Source organism: Pteropus alecto, unplaced genomic scaffold (genome assembly GCF_000325575.1).
Source record: "Pteropus alecto unplaced genomic scaffold, ASM32557v1 scaffold45, whole genome shotgun sequence".
NCBI classification, from domain to species: domain Eukaryota; kingdom Metazoa; phylum Chordata; class Mammalia; order Chiroptera; family Pteropodidae; genus Pteropus; species Pteropus alecto.
The window spans coordinates 18,653,582-18,666,075 of NW_006442491.1; positions in this window are offsets into that span (position 1 = coordinate 18,653,582).

Below are 12,494 nucleotides of genomic sequence, written 5' to 3' on the forward strand. Positions count from 1 at the left end.
TAAACCACCTGGAAACATCCAAACAAAAACATTAGTACTAAAGATTTGTTAGTACTTCTGCAGCCAAACAGGAATGTGGGCATAAGTTATGTGACTCGCTACTACAAAAGCCAATATAAGGCAAAATGAAGCCTAAGAGGAAGATTGAATTGGATCTAGTGTGTCAGCGGGGTCCAAAGTCAGCTCTGTGTGTCGAGGTAATCATAGAAGTTACTGTGCTCTTTCCTAGGATGCCCGTGTCGGAAGCAGTATCCCCATTACACTTTATCTACCCTGGGACTTTCTGATTATACGATTAATGCCCTGTTGTAAGAGTCTCCTACCAGCTCTCCTGCCTGCTAGTCAATCCTCCTCTCCTGATCTCGGTGTTCTATCTATCAAATAAGGAAGTCTGGCCTATTTGATTCCAAAGATCCTGATTGTAAGAGTGTCCAGGATGTTATGTATTATATAAAAATGTGTTTGTCCACTTCATTAAAATATCATTTTCTGAGTCCCTCTTAATTTAAGCCCCTGGCCCTGGAAACACAGTAAAAAGAGAGTTTCTGCCGATGAGTTTTCCTTTGGTCCTAATCCAGTGTGACAAGAACTAGGATAAAGGGGAAGGGACCATGAGCAGAGAAATTGCAACATTCCCATGAGTAGGGTGAGGTAGAAGGCTAAGAAGACATGTGGATCCACTCTTTATATACCTCCATGATATTTTTACCTTCTATTCTTCTGCCTCCCCTCAGTGTACCTAATACATGGCTTTGAGTAGTGAATAATCAATTACTGCTACTGGCCAAAGGGTCAATGTTTGTTTATACCTCTCTTGGTTTCATTGCCCGAGACCCACCCCCAAACCCCACCCCATGGAAGAAATTAAAAACCCGAGTCCAAAGCTTCATTGCAGAATGTTCTGGCCCCTTAGATCTTCCACATTCTTCACAAAGACCAATTAATTCTTGCTCCTGACCCTTATAGTATTTTTGATCCTGTTCCAGATGTTGCCAGGTAACCAGAACCAAAAAAGAGGGAAAAGAGAGCTAGGATGGGAAACTGTCATGAAAAGTTTAACAATTTTCTGTCAATTCGGACAGATTTTTCAGGGGTGCCTGAAATAGGCTTGACTTTATCAGAATGTCCTCCTCCCAGGACAAACCTGAGGCCCCATGTTGGGAATGTGTATCTGGCCAAGATCCCTAGATCCATGGAGTAGGGCAGAGTATCTTCCAATAAGTTCCTCTCATACTCAGGTGTAACCTCAATATCTAAATTACATTTGGCACTTTGCAACAATCAATGTCCCAAGGACACAACTGAACAACTGCCTGACTTAAGCTGTTTATCCAATCTCTACCAGATCATGAGTTCTTAAGCCTTTCTTAGACATTAAATTTTATTATCCCTTTTTGTGAAGTCTCTGTTCTCCTAGACTGAGATGAGATTTTCTGCAGAGCAGTCATGTAGAAGAGAGCACAGTGCTTTCTGCTCCTTTCAAACTATAAAAGTTTGTGATTTTGTTAATCATTTATAAAAAGATTTTACAAATATGTGGCCAGAGATTTAAACCTGTTTATGAAGACTTGAGTAATTTATAGACAAGACACTACTAGTCCCTTCATCTGATTTTTGAAACTTTTTTCTATGCATACGTAAATACATATACATATGTATGTACCAATAGTTTTTTAACCAAAACAAAAGTAATTATATAGTGTCTTAAAATTTTTAATTCAAAAATATATGGTAGCTTCCTTGTCAACACATAAAAACTGGCCTCATTTCTTCCAGAAAACACATACTATTCATCACGTGGATAGATTATAATTTGTACATCTAATCCCTGTTGAGGGTAAAATGTAATCTTTCCAGATTTTTGATAAGACCAAAAGAACTGCAGCTGAGTTTTTGCAAATATATTTTTACTTATTTAAATAAAAATTTCTGAATAACTTCCTAGAGGTCAACTTTCTAGGTAGATTAAGTTTTTAATTTTATAATTCATGGGAAACTTTCTCTATGTCTCCTTTGGATCATACAGCATGAAGAAATCACTTGCCTTCCAGGGCAAAAGAGCTTTAGAAAACCCAAATGAATATTCTTTACATAAGCCCAGAAAAATCAGGGTTGTGGCAACTTCTCAACTATAACACTGATATAAAATAAATAAATAAATACTTTATAGAGTGAAGGAAAAGAACTCTGAACCTAAAATTTGATATTCATTTACACTGTAACTTAAATATAGGAGTACAACAAAAGTATTCTCAGGCATAGAGGGCCTCAGAATGTTTGCCACACAAAGACACATTGAAAACACTCTTGAAAAAAAGAAACATCAAATAAAAGGAGACACAAATCCAGAAGGATGTTAGAAATATGAAAGATAAGAATTATCAATTAATTTGTAATTTTGTAGTTGACTTAAAAGAAACTAGACTAGAGAGGAGGAATAGACAAAGAGAAAATGTATTCCATAATTTCCATAAATTTTAGATAATCAACATGATTAGGGAGGAGATGGCCAGGACTCCATGAGGAGAAAGCCAAGGAATATGAGAAAACTGCTGATGTACTTGCCTTGATAAGGAGCAAGATATAATTATGGGTAAGTTTCAAAATCAATAAAGATAGATTATCATGGACATGGGCTTTGTGTTATTGCTAAACACATAAGAATAAAAGTAAAGTGAATACATTTTAAAACAACTGAAAAAAACTTATTCATCTAATTTAAAGTAGTAAATTAAAATTACAATAAATGGAAAATGTAATATAAGATAGCAGAAATTAGTCCAAATGTAATCATCATAACAATAAATGTAAATAAATTAAACACTAAATAAAGGCTTTGACTCTCAAATGAGAAAGATCAAACAACATGTGTCTAAAAGACACAGACATACTTGATATCAAAAGATATGAAAACATTATAATAATGAAATTCCGCACTAGGCAAATATAAACTAAAGGAAAGCTGAAGTAGCAATTTTAATATGTGACAAAAAATAATTCAAGGCAAAACATATAATAATTGATAAAGAAATGGGTTATATACCAGTAAAAAAAATAATTGAGCTACAAGAACCCATTGGCACCTACAATTTTACCTTCCAAATATGAAAAACAACAAATAACAGTACTTCAGAAAAAAAGAGTGAAGTCAACAATAGTGTTTGCAGATCTTCAACCCAATTTTAACACATGATTAATAGCCACACACTGAAGATTTGACAAATGTATTGAATAAGTCTAAGCTATTGTATGTGTATGTATGAGGATATTTCTATACCCAACAAGGAGTAAGTATTCTTTTGAGCACACATCAAAAATTTACAAAAATACTCCACATATAAGACCACAGAGAAAGCTACATTAAAACTAATATGATAAAGATCATATTCTCCAGCACAATAAAATTAGAAATTAATCGTAAAATATCAAAGAACTCATATATTTGGAAACTAAATAACACATTTCTAAATAAACTTTGACCTAAACGAGATATGCTATTGTCAAATGGTGGGGTACATCTCTTCAATCATAATGGGAGAGCATGATAAAATTATACAGAAAAATACATGGATCCAAAAAGGGGTGAAAATTTGGGGCCTTTTTTCAGTCAGGTGGAATTACCTTGGAGGGGAGGAGTAATGTTAGTAACTATATAAGAACAAGAAGGGGTCTTCTAGCTCTAGTTACATGAGTAGTTTTCTCTATGATGATTCGTTCAGTTGCACATAAATAATTAGAGCACATTTCTGGAAGTACAGTATTCTCTTGGTCTATGATTCTGTGTTTATGACAGTGTCATGCTATTTTAATTACTATAGTTTTATAATACACTTTGAAATCAAGAAGCATGATGCCTCCAGCATTGTTCTTCCTTTGGCTATTTGGGGTCTTTCGTGATTCTATGGGAATTAAAATAATTTTTTTCTATCTCTGTGAAAAACGCCATTGGAATTTTGATAGGGATTACAATGAATCTATATGGTTTGGGGTAGCACGGACATTTTAATAATATTAATTCATCTTATCTCTGATCATGGGATATTTTTCATTTATTTGTGTCTTCTTCAATTTCTTTCATCAAAGTCTTGTCATTTTTAGAAATGCAAATTTTCAAGCCCCATCCAGACATACTAAATCAGAAACTCTGGAGGGTGGGGCCCAGCAACCTCTGTCTTCACAAGCCCTTTGGGAGATTGCCACGTATGCTCAAGTGTGAGAATCAGTAATAATCTACCATAGTTGTGTTTCTGAGAACTTCAACTAAAACACTAATTTTGTTTCTTTTTTGCCTCTTAGAACAATCATTTTTGTGACATTGGTGTATCTAATTCAAGTCAAAATTCTTGTACCTGTGGTATGACAAATGCAAATAAATCAACTGAGGTTTATTAAATTAAATTATCCCACTCTGCTCAACTGATTTTACATAATCACACAGCTTCTTACCAAATAACCTCAGTTCCTGCTGGCTAGCAATTTCCTTTGACATTGATGATGTTTAGAAATATGGTATATACCACACCTTGCTTTGCTTACACAGATACGGTCACTCTAATTGTTATGACTGTGAACATCAATATCTTGAGATAATTGACTTTCTTTACTCTTTTCCTACTGCAGGCACCGAAAATCTTGCTGGATCATAAAAGGACACTGAAGGAAAGACTGGAAATCTAGTGAACATGTGAAAAAGCCATGCAAAAATGGTGAGTATTGTCGCGTTCCAAGCAATACAGATTCTCAACCACACAGACCAACCCAAACAACTATCAGAAAGTCCCGAACTTTTAATAATTATTTGAAAGAAAAATTTTGCGGGGGTTACATACTAATAGTCATCACTTGAGCTCCACTTCATGGCTGGAATGTGTGATGACCTCACATTATAGGACTTATAAGAAAATCTTGTCTTGACTAGGAAGAACATATAACAGCAAGTGAGGTTAAGCCTAGGAGTACTGGCCACAGTCTTACAGAAAGTTCCTAGCCCGCTAGCCCTCATGCAACCAGTTTGTTTGGTTTTTTTCTGACCAGTTTTTGTTACTAAATAATAACTGCCTGCTGATGTGAATCTCCCTAAACTTCAGATGTTAGACTATCAGGAGCTTTATTCCCCTTCCTGGGAATTTAACAACAACAAATAAATTTGGATTCTAAGAATAAATCACTTCTCAAAATAGCAGCATTCAAAAAAAAAAGAAACCAACCTGTGACCTAGAGACTAACACTATCATATTTTGTAGATGAGAAAACTGAGACCAAACAAGGGTTAATTTCATTAATTTCTTCAGCAAATGTTTTCTAAATACCTGTTATATTGGAAGACATTGTGGTTGACACTGGAGCTGCAGTGTTGATGATGACAGGCTTGTTGCCTGGTCTGATGAAATTTGTTGTCTAACAAATAAAGCAGAAAATGAACAAGTGAAAAATAATAATTTGTGATTGCTCCTAAGAAAACAAAAAAGGGACTCAGATTGAATAACGACTTGAATAGAAATACCTACTTTAGATGGAGTATTCAGAGAAATCCCTTCTGAGAATGTGACATTCAAGCTAAAGCCTGAAGCAAATAGTCACGAAAAAAATCATAGGAACAATAATCTAAGAAGAGGATACAAATAATATGTGATAAGGAGGCATATAGTCAGGATAGGATAGATTATATTGCAATAGCAAATAAACCCTAAAATCTCAGTGGCTTAACAATAGTGATTTATTTTTGCTTACACTAAGTCCAGTGTGGGTCACTCAAACCTTCTTCATCTTGTAGTTGGTACAGCATCTGAAACACATGGCATCTAAGATTATCACAGCAAAGGGAAGAGAGGGCTGAATAATCATAAAAAGTGTCCTCAAGAGCCAAGGCAGAAAGACTTACACTATTTTTCTACTTATTTCCATTGTCCAGAACCCAGTCAATGACACTAACCAGCTATATAAAAGACATGAAGGAAGTGAAGGAGAAGCTCATGGATATTTGGTGAACACGAACAGACTCTACTAAGATCTAAAATGGTCATATCCTCTTAATCTCTTCTTCATATGAAATAAATTCCTTTTTTTCCAGGAGACACAATTCAAATTTTAATTTAGCTCAAAGCCCAGTATTCCTGAGTGATGAATGGCCCGCACCATCAGGTCCAGATGTGAGTCTCCTCAGTCTGACAACTTGATGAACCAAAAAGACAAGTTATCTACCCATCCCTACCATAAAACATTCTGGGTCAGGAGTAAAGTAACTATAATAAATATTCTCATTTAGAAAAGACCAGCAGCCATTGGTCCACAGCAATGTGGAAACGCCAGGAAGCCCGAATTGTAAGGCTCTCGCCCTGTGCCTTGCTGAGGCCCCGATTCTGCTCTCTGAGATGAATTCCTTTGCCCTTTATTCTCGGTGCCTCCCAAATCCATCCTCTTGGTGCCGTCTCCTTACAAATAATTCATCTTGGCCACATCAGAAATTAGTGTTTGGGAACTTACCTTTGAAACCGATCTTCATGGAAGGTTGAAGAACCAAAGATTGTTTTTACAGCTCAGAGATTTCATTGGCCTCGGGTTAATGGGTTTTTGGCAATATGGTTACCTTTGAAGACTTAGTAAGCTTCTGATCTATTTGCTTCTAGTCAGTTCCATCTGCAACTAACCAAACCCGATGTTCCTTCTTACACTTACTTATTTCTCAAATTATTTTTATGCTTCCTTGTGCTGTTTTTCCTCTCTCTCTCTCGCTCATGAATGGCAGCTATCTTGAGGCTCTGAGACTTAAGTTGGAAGTCTACATCATTAATTTAATTTTTTCTCTCATTCACTTTATCCCAACTGAAATATCTTACCAATTTAGTTGCTCAATGACTTTTTAAATCTCACCTTATTATTTGGGACCTACGATTAGTCTGGTTTTCTAACCCTGAAAGGCCTCTATTTCAGATCCTTTCTAGTTGTAACCTGGCCAGTTCTTTCTTGAAGGCATTTTATTCTTGGAATGTCATACCAAACACAGCCACTACCAACCAAAACACGTGTTGGTTCTCCATACTTTTCCTTTAGAGCTACAAAATCAGTAGCCACATGATCTGCCTCCTAAGTTTCAAAATTCTCAGCTTCCTCTGATTTCACACATTAGTCAGATTTCAGGATGACATAATGCTCTATATAGAAAATCCCACCAAATCTACCAAAAAGCTACTAGAACAAATAAGTGAGTATAACAAAGTTGCAGACTATGAGTTCGACATACAAAAATCAATTGTATTTCAGTACCTAAGAACAAATAATCAAATCCAAAAATTTTAATTACCATTTATAATAGCATCAAAAATATTAAACGCCTAGGGATAAATCTGACAAAAGATGTGAAAGACTTATTTATTAAAAGTTGTAAACATTATGGAATTCAGTTCAGGAAGACCTAAGTAAGTACAAAGATATATTATGTTTATGGGTTGGAAAACTCAGTAGCTTTAAGATGTCAATTCTCTCCAAATTAATCTATAGATTCAATGCAATCACAATTGAAATACCAGAAAGATTTTTTTTTTCCATAGAAATTGACACAATGGTTTTAAAATTCATGTGGAAATGCAAAGGATCTAGAATAGCCAAAACCACAAGTGGAAAGATCATCACCATTATCAGTAATTAGGGAGTTAAAAATTAAGACAACAATGAGATACCACCTACTATAATAGCTAAAATTAAAAATACTGACCATACCAAATGTTGGTGAGGATGTGGAGGAACTGAAATCCTAATATATTGCTGGTGGAAATGCAAAATGGTGCAACCACTTTGGGAAACAGAGTGGTGATTTCCTGATAAGTTAAACTGACACCTACCATATTATCCAGCCCTTCTACTCCCAGACATTTACCCAAAAGAATAGAGATTTGCACCTGAATGTTCATAGTACTTTTATTTGTAATAGCCAAAACTAGAAACAATCCAATGTCTTAATGAACAAACGGTGGTACATTCATACAGTAGAATACCACCTAGCAATTAAAAAGAGTAGAATGTTGAAACACATTACAACATAGATGAACCTCAAAATAATTACATTGAATTATACAAGCCAGGTTTTTAAAAAAAAAAAATACATACAGTATGATTACATTTACGTAAAATTCTGGAAAATGAAAACTAATGTATGGTTACAAAAAACAGATCAGTGGTTGCCTAGAGCTGGAGGGAGAGGGCAAGGAGAGGTTAAGAGGGAGGAATTCCAAACAGACAGGGAGAATCTTTGGGGATGATACATGTGAAAATGATCAAGTCGTACACTTTAACTATGTACAATTTATTGTTTGTTAGTTATACCTCAGTAAAGCTGTTAAAAAAATAAGAACAGCTTTCAGCAAAATGAAAGTCCAATAGATAGGTAAACAACTAAATAATATCCTCCAGATATGTTTATTGATGGATAGAACCTAAATTTATCCCTTGGCAAGAATGGCTGAAGGTGGGCAGTGGGCCAGAGATTCACTGTAATATCATAGATGGCACCCACTTCCTTTCTCCCCTATAATAGGCTCTCCCCCTTCAGAAAATATTTTTTAGAAATTACTCTTTTCCGTTCCCACTGCCACCATCTCAGACATTAGAGCAGACTCTACAAATTGGGCTGGGAATAATCCATATGCTCCTGCTTTTCTGTAGCATGACAAAAAAAATGTTTTTCCTCAAACCTTTCTTTTTAGAAAGGGTCGGATTATCTCTCTCATCATCGAGACACAGAGAGATACCACTCGAAAATTTAAAATATATATATTTTATGTTTGGGTGGAACTAGAAAAGCTATTCTTTATCCAGTGCAGAAAATTCTTCTTATTCCATCAGTTAGCCTCGGCTTGAAAAATAGGTTATGGAATACCCTCAACCTCTCTGGGCAGTCATTCCATAGTAAGGGAGTTCTGCCTGTTAGGAGATTTAATCTAAAATTAATTTTAAAATAGCCCATCACCACCCTGGACACTCCACTTGGAGCCATCCAGAAGAGACTGGTCTCCTCAACATGACAGCCCTGCTAATTCTTACTATCTATTCTCACAGGTATGGTCATCGATCCCAGGGGAGGAAAATCAGCAGTCTCCTCTGAAGCTTTACAAGGACTTTTAGAGCCAAGTAAACAAGAAGAAGCAATAGTTGATACGGGGTGAAAATGTGACTAAAACAAGGCAGGACTAGGCTGACTCTAGGGGTCCCATTTGGGGTTCTGCATCCCAAAGGCAAATCTGAATGTCAAGGCTTTCGTGGATGATCCCAGACATTTAGTGGCTTCCAGGGTGCACCTGTCAAAGGTAACATCCCAAGCTACTGTGGAGCTGCCTTGGGTAGGGAGCATATCTCCCCCAAACTCTGCAGGAAATCGTCTCTATCAACTTGGGCAAGTCACTCCCCCTAGCGGGCATATATGTAAAAGATTCGGACTATAGATTGACATGTGTTTATTACCTTTTATTTCCACAAACCTTCACTGAGAACAAGCTTTGTGCCTCGGGTTCAAAAATCAGAAGCACAGTCCTTACTCTCATAAATCTCACAGTCCAGTGGGGGTAAACACACAAGTAAGTAGATAGTTCGAAAGCTGGAGCCAGACGGAAAGTGAGCAGAGAAGGCAGGTGTTGAGAGGCCTGGGGAAGCCATGGAATATGTCCTGGTGTGCAAGCCCTCCCTCTCTATACCGCCAAACATCAGCAAAAAGCCCATGACTCATAATCTTCCGCTTGACTACAAGTTTCTGTATCAGATCCTTGATCAATGTACCAGCCAATTGACTAATTTTCTGCATGAATTGGCTTGTACATATCAATCCAGTTCAGTGCCCCATCCTTCTGCCCCCACCCCAGAAAGGCCAATAAAACTCTAGTTCAGATTCGCACTGCACAAAGTGTTCTGGACTCCCGGATCCACTGCCTCCTACAGCTCAAGGACAATGAGACTCCTGCTCCTGGCTCTTACTATCCTTGTGTTCATACCACAAGTGATCCCAGGTAATTAGAATCCAGGGAAGCTGCAAAAATGGAAGTGGAAGGGGCTCTGGTCCATGGAAATTTCAATGTGTCACTGTACTCCCCAACGTGGGCAGCTCCATTCCCCCGCTTGCGACCATGTCTCTGGCAGAAGCAGAACCTAAGAGTAGGACAGACTCTTCCTCAATAGACAGGGGCAACCCTAACATCCAGAGTTGTCCTTGGTTCTGAATCCCAAGTTACTATCTGAGGAAACAAAGGAAAGATTGACTCACTTCGGTTCTCTTTCCAGCTTGTGTCAGCTCTTGAAAATTATTCCCAAAGCCCCCTTTTCTGTGTTTTCTTGGCCCTAAAAGTCCTGTTATAGCTTTAAATGAGGTTCTTTTATTTTCTTATATTCTGGAATTTGGCAAACAGGTCAGAAAATATCTGTATGTGAAAAATACAACTGACTTTTCTTTTCCCTTCTGCAATAAAAGTCTAGCCTTTTAATAATCACTGCTTTTTAAAGTACATCGAAAGTCATGACCGGATCTTTGAAATTGCTGCTGAAGTGGGCCTGAATAGTTTCTTATTCAAAGTACCCTTCTTTCTCCTATGTTGCATATCTCTTAAGATATATTACAACAGTGAACAAAGTCCTATAAAAATGAATCTGTATGTTTGTTTTATTTAAAAAGTAGATACACTATGTATACACAGTTATGTAGCATTATTTTTTCACTTAATTATATTTTGTGACCATCTTTCCATGTCACCACCTAAAGATCTGCCTCATTCTTTGTAAAATTCCACTGTATGATAGATAAGTCATAATTTACATACACTCATTTGGGAATTTTCTAATTTTCTAATGACCCAACAGTGAACATACTTGTACAAGTATCTTTATATATTTGGACAAGGATTTATATAGAATAGATTCCTAAGGTCAAATGGCCAGGTTAAAGGTAAGTACTAAATATTTTATTCCATGAATTCCTCCCTTATATGCCTTTCAGGACACTGCCAGTAGAAATTGCTAGCTATTATGGTGACAGAAGATTACTAGAATTAGTGGGTGATCACATCGTAAGGTATAAGAATGTCAAATCACTATATTATACACCTGAAACTAACATAACCAATATAAGATTGTATACCAACTATACTTATATACTTAAAAAAAGAAATGGCTAGCTATTGGAGTTTTGAATAATTTTCCAGTTGCAGTTCCAGACACAATCAGAGACAGTTCTGTGTGGTCCACTTGGGGCAAATTCTGTCTGCTTTGAGTTTTGGTGGGGGTGTTGAGACTAGGAAAGAGACAAATGTGCAAGATTTTGTAAAAGCCATCCATGAATCATGGAAACACAGAGTATCTGGGAAGTGAAGGAAATATTACATGGTCTGGGGTTTTGAGTATGAGTGTTCTGGTAAGAGATATAAATTTGGAGCCATCCTTTTGGAGGGAGTAGTTGAAATGATGAAAGAAGTATAAAGTCTTCACATTTTATCTTGGACAACCTCTACATTTAAGGAAGAATAAAAATCAGTGACATTTATAGGGACAGGAAAATCTCCATACCTCTCACTAACAGTGCACAAGAGTCACCATGTCACCATAATCCTCCAATACTCAGCATTATTTTTACCAGTCTGATGGCTGTAAAGTAACATCACCCTGTTGTTTTAATTTGCAATTATTTTATCCTGTGATCAAAATATATGAATGGCTTCCTTTCAATGACTTGCAAGATCTGTGGTCTCAACCACCATTATACTTCTCCAATTACTCTCCACCTAACTTATCATATAGTCACCACAGCCACCTTACTGCTGTTTAAAAACTTTGGAATAGATCTTGCCTCTCGACTTTTGTACTTGCTGCTTCTTCTGCCTGGTACACTTTGCCACCAGTTAGTCTCACAGCTCACTCTCCCACTCCCTTCTCAATGAGATCTTTTACTACTTGCCTTCCAATCACACACTTTCTACTCCCCCTTTCCTGTTTCACTTCTCTTCATAATGCTTTCCATCTGTATCTAACTATATCTAATATAATGTTTTATTTGTTCTCTTACTCTCATACAAAGACTGAACTCTCCATGAGAGCAGGAAGTTTAGTTTATTTTGTTAATGAATGTATCCTTCTGCATCTTGAATAGCACATGGTATATAGTCAACATTCAACAAACATTTGTTGAATGAATAAACAAGCGACTCTTTCCACTTCTGTTAGCTGACTATATCCTTCACCCCCGGTTTCTACTGGGTAAGTGATGCTTTCTTGTTGATATCAGGAGTTCCTCATTTTTAATACTATTCCCTAGTCAGTTTAGTCACTGGATATATTATCCCCCAATCTGTCATTTACCTGTCTATAAACTTTGCCCATGATATGTCCTTCATTGAACAGAAACACTTAATTCTGGTCTAACCAAATTCAACAATATTTTATCTTATGGATTGTGTTTGGTGATTTTGTTAAAGAAGTTCTTCCCCATTCTTATGTCTCAAAAGAAATCTCTAACATTATCTTCC